This window comes from Eubalaena glacialis, chromosome 19, assembly GCF_028564815.1.
Source record: "Eubalaena glacialis isolate mEubGla1 chromosome 19, mEubGla1.1.hap2.+ XY, whole genome shotgun sequence".
NCBI lineage: Eukaryota > Metazoa > Chordata > Mammalia > Artiodactyla > Balaenidae > Eubalaena > Eubalaena glacialis.
Window position 1 is genome coordinate 44,799,007 of NC_083734.1, and position 9,938 is coordinate 44,808,944.

The following is a 9,938-nucleotide window of genomic DNA, read 5'->3' on the forward strand; positions in this document are numbered from 1 at the left end:
GTTGCTTTCTCCCTCTGCCTGGATTACCTTCCCCCACCTTATCCATCTTTTAAGTTAAGGCTCAAATATCCCTTCCTCGGTAGTTATCCTAGTTTCCCAAAGAATTTGGTTACTTCTTCCTCTGTATGGCCCAGAGCATGTTGAATACATTTCTATTAAGGCATCATCATATTGTACTGAAATTATTAATACATATGTCTGTTCCACTGATGTGAAAGTTTCTAGAGAACAGGGTTTACTTTAAGTTTTACTTTTCTTTACTGGGGCCCAGTAAACATTTGTTTTCTTCAAAAGTGCCTTTGGGGCTTCCCTGGTGGCGCAGTGGTTGAGAATCTGCCTGCCAGTGCAGGGGACACGGGTTCGAGCCCTGGTCTGGGAAGATCCCACATGCCGTGGAGCAACTGGGCCCGTGAGCCACAATTACTGAGCCTGCGTGTCTGGAGCCTGTGCTCCGCAACAAGAGAGGCCGTGATAGTGAGAGGCCCGTGCACCGCGATGAAGAGTGGCCCCCGCTTGCCACAACTAGGGAAAGCCCTCGCACAGAAGCAAAGACCCAACACAGCCATAAATAAAAATAAATAAATTTTTAAAAAATGTAATAATTATTAAAAAAAAAAAAAGTGCCTTTGAGTTGGGGGAAGTTTGGGAGACACACCCAGAATTTCATGAGGGTGGCTCAACCAGCTGTCACTAAGAATTTTTTTTTTTTTTCCTGTCCTCTCAGAGTGCCAGCAAGGGACTACCTGTCTAAGGGAGATTAAACTAACCTAGAAACCTGAGGCTCATATTTGATCTGCTGATTTCTCTCTCTTTTCATCTCACAGTTCTGATTCTAGAGTGAAGTTCAATACATTAATTGCGTAAGTCTGTAAGGAATTTCCTGCTCCAGAAGCTGAAACTGGTGATAGAGATGGCTTTGGAATGGGGACAGTCGGAATAGTCATTATCTGAGCTTGGAGGGATGTGGGAGATTCCACTAACTCTTACTCATTCTTCAGAACTCTTAGCTCAAGCAATACCCCCTTCTGATAGTTTCTATATCTCTCTGAGTCAGGGACCCTGTTAGGAAGGAAACCATTTTGGAGAAATGCTAGTTTAACCACCTTGGGATAGATAAGATCCTTTAGAGTTGGATGTAAACAGGTATCGGAGAAGAGGGAAAACTACCTTGCAGGTAACAAACTGAGAAATTTATTGATTTTGCTCCTAAGATGGAGAAGAGGAACATTGAAAGGAGAGAGGATGGAGAAGGAGAGAGGCTGAGACTGGATGAAGCAGTAAAAACTTCTAGATATGGAATAGGTGAAAAACATTCAAGAATGGTGATGCCAATCTTGTTTCTGGTAGTAGTAAGCAAGGTTATTTATTATCCCTGGTAAATATATGGTTACATCTAAATGAAGAGTAATTGTATATAAAAATAATAAAACAATATTAATAGCATCCTGGGGGGTTAAATACATGATAACAATAAAATAAAATAAAATAATATAATGAATTTAAAGTGTTCTAAAGGGTTTTATCTTATCTGGGAAAACAGAAAAGATATTGTTTAATTTTAGACTTTGATAATTTAGTAAGTATGCTATAATTTTTAAGGTAACCATCAAAAGAATAGGAACAGACTAGTGGCAGGAAAAAAACAGAGAGATAAAAAGATTATCAACAAAAAGAATACAAGAAACAAGAGAAAGAGAAACCTACAACAGGTGAAACAAATAAAAAGCCTAAAAGAAAATGGTGGAATGAAATCCAAATGTATCAGAAATTACATGTACAGGGCTAAATGAACCAGCAAAAATGCAATATTGTCAGAATGGATAAATTTATCTATTTGCTGTTTATGAGACATATCTAAATAACATACAAATATAAAGTATTGAAAATAAAGTGATGGAAAAATATTAGCTATGTAAATACTAACCAAGAGGAAACTGGTGTAGCTATATTAATATTAGGCAAAATAAACTTGGGGCATAAGGCATTATTAGTGGCAAAGAAGGTCACTTCACAATGATAAAAGTTTCAATTTACAAGGAAGATACAACAATTCTGAATTGCTATGTACATAATAATATAATCTCAAAATGTAGAAAGCAAACATTGACAGATCAGAAGACAAAATAGTCAAATATGCAGCCATAATGAAGATTTTAACACCTTTCTATTAGTAATTTATAGAATAGCAGCTAAAAATGTCAGTAATACAGATGATTGGAACAACATGATTAACAAACTTGACCTGATGGACATATTTAGGAAGCTATACCCAACAACAACTGAAGAATATACACCTGGAACATTTATAAACATTTTCCATGTGTTGAGGCATGAAATAAGTTTTAACATAAAGGACTGAAATTATATATAGCATCTTCTCTGACCACAGTAAAATTAAGCTAGAAATCAATAACAAAAACATTATTAGGGCTTCCCTGGTGGCGCAGTGGTTGAGAATCTGCCTGCCAATGTAGGGGACACGGGTTCGAGCCCTGTTCTGGGAAGATCCCACATGCTGCGGAGCAACTGGGCCCATGAGCCACAACTACCGAGCCTGCGCGTCTGGAGCCTGTGCTCCGCAACAAGAGAGGCCGCGATAATGAGAGGCCCGCGCACCGCGATGAAGAGTGGCCCCCGCTTGCCGCAACTAGAGAAAGTCCTCGCACGGAAACGAAGACCCAACACAGCCAAAAATAAAATAATTAATTAATTAATTAATTAATTAAAAAAACATTAATAAATATCACCATATGTTAGGAAAGTAAGGCACGTTTTTATTTTTTTAACATCTTTATTGGAGTATAATTGCTTTACAATGGTGTGTTAGTTTCTGCTTTATAACAAAGTGAATCAGCTATACATATACATATATCCCCATATCTCCTCCCTCTTGCATCTCCCTCCCACCCTCCCTATCCCACCCCTCTAGGTGAACACAAAGCACCAAGCTGATCTCCCTGTGCTTTGTGGCTGCTTCCCACTAGCTATTTTACATTTGGTAATGTACATATGTCCATGCCACTCTCTCACGTCGTCCCAGCATACCCTTCCTTACCCCTCCCCGTGTCAAGTCCATTCTCTACGTCTGCGTCTTTATTCCTGTCCTGCCCCTAGGTTATTCAGAACCTTTTTTTTTTTTTTTTTTAGATTCCATATATATGTGTTAGCATATGGTATTTGCTTTTCTCTTTCTGACTTACTTCACTCTGTATGACAGTCTCTAGGTCCATCCACCTCACTACAAATAACTCAGTTTCGTTTCTTTTTATGGCTGAGTAATATTCCATTGTATATATGTGCCACATCTTCTTTATCCATTCATCTGTCGATGGACACTTAGGTCGATTCCATGTCCTGGCTATTGTAAATAGAGCTGCAATGAACATTGTGGTGCATGACTCTTTTTGAATTATGGTTTTCTCAGGGTGTATGCCCAGTAGTGGGATTGCTGGGTCGTATGGTAGTCCTATTTTTAGTTTTTTAAGGAACCTCCATACTGTTCTCCATAGTGGCTGTATCAATTTACATTCCCACCAACAGTGCAGGAGGGTTCCCTTTTCTCTACACCCTCTCCAGCATTTATTGTTTGTAGATTTTTTTGATATGGCCATTCTGACTAGTGTGAGGTGATACCTCATTGTAGTTTTGATTTGCATTTCTCTAATGATTACTGATGTTGAGCATTCTTTCATGTGTTTGTTGGCAATCTATATATCTTCTTTGGAGAAATGTCTATTTAGGTCTTCTGCCCATTTTTGGATTGGGTTGTTTTGTTTTTTTGATATTGAGCTGCATGAGCTGCTTGTAAATTTTGGAGATTAATCCTTTGTCAGTTGCTTCATTTGCAAATATTTTCTCCAATTCTGAGGGTTGTCTTTTCGTCTTCCTTATGGTTTCCTTTGCTGTGCAAAAGCTTTTAAGTTTCATTAGGTCCCATTTGTTTATTTTTGTTTTTATTTCCATTTCTCTAGGAGGTGGGTCAAAAAGGATCTTGCTGTGATTTATGTCATAGAGTGTTCTGCCTATGTTTTCCTCTAAGAGTTTTACAGTGTGTGGCCTTACATTTAGGTCTTTAATCCATTTTGAGTTTATTTTTGTGTATGGTGTTAGGGAGTGTTCTAATTTCATTCTTTTACATGTAGCTGTCCAGTTTTCCCAGCACCACTTATTGAAGAGGCTGTTGTTTCTCCATTGTATATTCTTGCCTCCTTTATCAAAGATATGGTGACCATATGTGCATGGGTTTATCTCTGGGCTTTCTGTCCTGTTCCATTGATCTATATTTCTGTTTTTGTGCCAGTACCATACTGTCTTGATTACTGTAGCTTTGTAGTAAAGTCTGAAGTCCAGGAGCCTGATTCCTCCAGCTCCGTTTTTCTTTCTCAAGATTGCTTTGGCTATTTGGAGTCTTTTGTGTTGTTTCCATACAAATTGTGAAAATTTTTGTTCTAGTTCTGTGAAAAATGCCACTGGTAGTTTGATAGGGATTGCACTGAATCTGTAGATTGCTTTTGGTAGTATAGTCATTTTCACAATGTTGATTCTTCCAATCCAAGAACATGGTATATCTCTCCATCTGTTTGTATCATCTTTAATTTCTTTCATCAGTGTCTTATAGTTTTCTGCATACAGGTCTTTTGTCTCCCTAGGTAGGTTTATTCCTAGGTATTTTATTCTTTTTGTTGCAATGGTAAATGGGAGTGTTTCCTTAATTTCTCTTTCAGATTTTTCATCATTAGTGTATAGGAATGCAAGAGATTTCTGTGCATTAATTTTGTATCCTGCTACTTTACCAAATTCATTAACTAGCTCTAGTAGTTTTCTGGTAGCATCTTTAGGATTCTCTATGTATAGTATCATGTCATCTGCAAACAGTGACAGTTTTACTTCTTCTTTTCCGATTTGGATTCATTTTATTTCTTTTTCTTCTCTGATTGCTGTGGCTAAAACTTCCAAAACTATGTTGAATAATAGTGGCGAGAGTGGGCAACCTTGTCTTGTTCCTGATCTTAGTGGAAATGGTTTCAGTTTTTCACCATTGAGAACGATGTTGGCTGTGGGTTTGTCATATACGGCCTTTATTATGTTGAGGTAAGTTCCCTCTATGCCTAGTTTCTGGAGGGTTTTTACCATAAATGGGTGTTGAATTTTGTCGAAAGCTTTTTCTGCATCTACTGAGATGATCATATGGTTTTTCTCCTTCAGTATCTTAATATGGTTTATCACATTGATTGATTTGCGTATATTGAAGAATCCTTGCATTCCTGGGATAAACCCCATTTGATCATGGTATATGATCCTTTAATGAGGCACACATTTTAAAATAACTTAAGAGTCAAGGGGGGCTTCCCTGGTGGCGCAGTGGTTGAGAATCTGCCTGCCAGTGCAGGGGACACGGGTTCGAGTCCTGGTCTGGGAAGATCCCATATGCTGCAGAGCAACTAGGCCCGTGAGCCACAATTACTGAGCCTGCGCGTCTGGAGCCTGTGCTCCGCAACAAGAGAGGCCGCGATAATGAGAGGCCCGCGCACCGCGATGAAGAGTGGCCCCGACTTGCCGCAACTAGAGAAAGCCCTCGCACAGAAACGAAGACCCAACACAGCCATAAATAATAAATAAATAAATAAATAAAATTTAAAAAAAGACAAAACTGTAGTTCCCAGAGGCTCTCATTAAAAAAAAAAAAAAAAAAGAGTCAAGGGAGAAATAGTAATGGAAATTAGAAAAAAATTTTAGCAATAAAAAATACACATATCAATCTTGTAAGATTAAACTAAAGCCATTGTTTTAGAGAGAAGAATATGTATGTATCACCTTAATTCTTTATGTGAGAAAAGGAGAAAAGCTAAAGAAAAAAAATCAAAGAGTTAAGTATCTATGTCAAGGAGCTAGAAAAAATGTTAGCAAAATAAATCCAATTAAATTGAAGGAAAGGGGCTTCCCAGGTGGCGCAGTGGTTGAAAATCCACCTGCCAATGCAGGGGACACGGGTTCGAGCCCTGGTCCGGGAAGATCCCACATGCCGCAGAGCAACTAAGCCTGTGCGCCACAAGTACTGAGCCTGCGCTCTAGAGCCCGTGAGCCACAACTACTGGAGCCCATGTGCCCCAACTACTGAAGCCCGCACGCCTAGAGCACATGCTCCACAACAAGAGAAGCCACTACAATGAGAAGACCGTGCACGGCAATGAAGAGTAGCCCCCACTCGCCGCAACTAGAGAAAGCCCGCGGGCAGGAACTAAGACCCAACACAGCCAAAAATAAATAAATAAATAAATAAATTTATTAAAAAAAAAAAAAATTGAAGGAAAGAAAATAAAGGGCACAGCAAATAAAGTAGGAAATAAATAAAAAAGAGGTTCAATAAAGACAGACATTGGATCTTTGAAATGATTAATAAAATAGACAAACCTCTGAGAGGAGTGATAAAAAGAAAAATAAAGGGAAAAAGAGTATATATAATCAATTTCAAAAATGAAAAGGAGACAGTACTATAGATGCTACAGGCATAAAAAAGATAAAAGGATATTAGAACAACATTATGCCAATAAATTTAAGATTTTAGATGAAATGAGCACTATCCTAGAAAAGTATAACTTGCTAAAACTACATCAAGAAGAAATAGAAAATATGAAAAATCCTGTAACTACAAAGGACATTATATCAACAGTAAAATATCTTCTCACAAAGAAAATTCCAAGCCCAGATGGTTTCTCCAGTACATTCAATTAAGCATTCAAGGATAAATAATTCCAAGCTTATACAAACTCTTCCAGAGAATAGAAAAAGAGGGAACACTTTCCAAATCGTTAATAATGCTAGCAAAATCTAACAAGAACAAGAGAAAGAAAAAATGCAGGCCAGTCTCACCCATGAAGTTAGATGCAAAAATAGAAAATAAATAGCAAACCAAATCAAGAAATAAAAAATAATAATACATTAAGACTAAGTTAGATTTATCTAGGACTTCAAGGCTGGCTTAACAGTGAGAGATCAATTTACGTAATTCACCACATTAACAGTTTAAGAAGAAAGATGACATGATTGCTTCAATAGATACAGAAAATGCACTTGATAAAATTCAATTTCCATTCATGATAAAAATTCCTAAATGGACCTAGAGATTACATATGAAGTAAGTCAGACAAAGACAAATATCATATAATATCACATATGTGGTATCTAAAAAGATGACACAAATGAACTCATTTACAAAACAGAAATACAATCACAGACATAGAAAAGAAATTTATGGTTACCAAAGGGGAAAGAGGTGGGGGAGGGATAAATTAGGAGTTTGGGATTAACAGATACACACTACTATATATAAAATAGATAAACAACAAGGACCTACTGTATAGCTCAGGGAACTATATTCAACATTTTGTAATAACCTATAATGGAAAAGAATTTGAAAAGAATATATATATCTCTGAATATATATAAATGAATTACTTTCCTATACACCCGAAACTAATACAACATTGCATATCAACTATACTTCAATAAAAAGTTGTTGGTTGTAATACCATACTCCTTATACGTGGAATCTAAAATATGACACAAATGAACTTATCTATGAAACAGATTCACGGATATAGAGAACAGACTTGTGGTTGCCAAGGGCGGGGGTGGAGGGGGGGTTGGAGAGGGACAGATTGGGAGTTTGGGATTAGCAGATGCAAACTGTTATATAGAGAATGGATAAACAACAAGGTCCTACTGTATAGCACAGGGATTTATTCAATATCCCGTGATAAACCATAAGGGGAAAGAATATGAAAAAGAATGTATATATATGTGTAACTGAATCACTTTGCTGTACAGCAGAAATTAACACAACATTGTAAATCAACTATACTTGAATAAAATAAATGTTTTAAAAAGTTTTTTGTTTTGAAGGAAAAAAAGTGCATTAAAAAATTCCTAGGGACTTCTCTGGCGGTCCAGCTGTTAAAACTCAGTGCTTCCACTGCAGGGGACGCGGGTTCGATCCTTGGTTGGAGAATTAAGATCCCACATGCCTCAGGGCGTGGCCAAAAAAAATAAATGAAAAATGTTTTTAAAAATTCCTAGAAAACTAGGAATAAAAGATATGTCTTTAATCTGATATACGTATCATAAAATATCTATAGTAAACATGATATTTAATGGCGAAATGTTATAAGCTTTCTCTCTGAATCAGAAACAAGACAAGGATGCCTACTGTCACTGCTTCTATCTATTTGACATTATATAGAAGGTCTAGAAAGTATATGAAGCCAAAAGAGAAACAAAATATGTAAGGATTTTTTTTAGAAAGAAAATTGCATTACTTTCAGGTGATCTAATTTGTATACAGAAAGTCCAAAAGAATCTATAGATAAATTATTAAAATGAATAATTTAGCAATTTGCTGAAATTAATATATATATAAACCAATTGTATTCTTATGTACATCAGCAACAAAAATAAAAACGAAATTTTAAAATACCAATTGTAATAGCACCAAAAATATGAAATACCTAGGAATATATCTAACAAAAGGTCTGAAAGAGTTCTAACACATGAAATTATAAACTCTTATTGAGAGACCTGAGGAGACTTAAACAAAAGAAGGAATACTATATTGAAGGATTAGAAGACACAATCTTGTACAATTGTGAAATCTTCCCAAATTAATTTATGGATTCAATGCAATCCCAACAAAATCTCAATATTTCCGTGTGTATATAACTTAATAGGGTGATTCTAAAACTTATATGGAAGTGCAAAGAGGCACAAATAGCCATGATGCTCTTGAAGAACAAGGTGGAAAAACTTGCTCTACCAGATATCAAGATGGATTATTAAAGCTATCATATTTTGGTGTAGCATTAGAGCAGGGATAGACAAATAGAAAACTAGAGGAGGCATCTCAGACATAGATTCTCATGCAAAAATGGACACCTGCTACGTGACAGAAGTATCACTGCAGAGTACTGGGGAAAGGCTAGATTTTTCAACAAGTGGTGCCAGGACAATTGAGTAACCACATGGATGAAAAATTATATTTGATGCCTACCACACAGCATATATAAAATTAATTCCAGTTAGAATTTAGATCTAAATGTGAAAGGCAAGTCTATAACTATATTAATATTAAAAACATTTGTTTATGGGGATTCCCTGGTGGTCCAATGGTTAGGACTCTGAGCCTTGACTGCTGAGGGCGCAGGTTCAATCCCTGGTCAGGGAATTAAAATCCTGCAAGCTGTGTGGCGTGGCCAAAAAACAAACAAAACAAAAACAATGTTTGTTCATCAAAAGATATCACAAAGAGGAGAAAAGACAAACCACACCGTGGGAGAAGATATTTAAAACATGCATAACTTACAAAGCCGTAATATCCAGTACAGGGAGCTTGTACAAATCAATAAAAAAAGATGACTCAATACAAAAACAGACAAAAGTCTTCTGCAGAACTTCTGGAAAAAGAGAATCCTAATGGCTAACAAACATATGAAATGATGATTAACCTGATTAGTAATCAGGGAAACACAAATTAAAACCTCCAGGAGATACCACTACTCACTCACCAGCCTGGAAAAAGTTTAAAAGTCTGACAAGACCAAATGTTGGTTAAGTATCTGAAACAATGAGAATGTCCAGTGTTACTTCCATTGTTACATTGTTTACTGTTGGGAAGATAAATTAGTACAATCACTTTGAATAACAGTTTGTCATTACAAATGGAAGACTGACCTACCCTATAACCCCAAAATTCAACCGCTAGGTATAAACTCTAGAGAAACTTGTGCACATATGCATCACATGGGATATACTTTAAAGAATTTTACTTAGTAGGATGTTGTAACAGTCAAGAACCAGCAACAACTTGAGTGATCCCCAACAATAGAATGGATAAAAAACTGTGATATAGTCACATAATGGAATACTATACAGCAATGGGTATTAAT

At 36.5% G+C, this 9,938-nt stretch overlaps 1 non-coding gene across 1 annotated transcript; it reads left to right on the forward strand.

Annotated features, from left to right (window-relative positions):
* The first annotated feature begins 9,144 nt into the window (after window positions 1-9,144).
* TRNAS-UGA (transfer RNA serine (anticodon UGA)) lies at window positions 9,145-9,217 on the forward strand. The gene has a single exon. It is a non-coding gene; the product is annotated as a tRNA-Ser (tRNA).
* The last annotated feature ends 721 nt before the right edge of the window (window positions 9,218-9,938 follow it).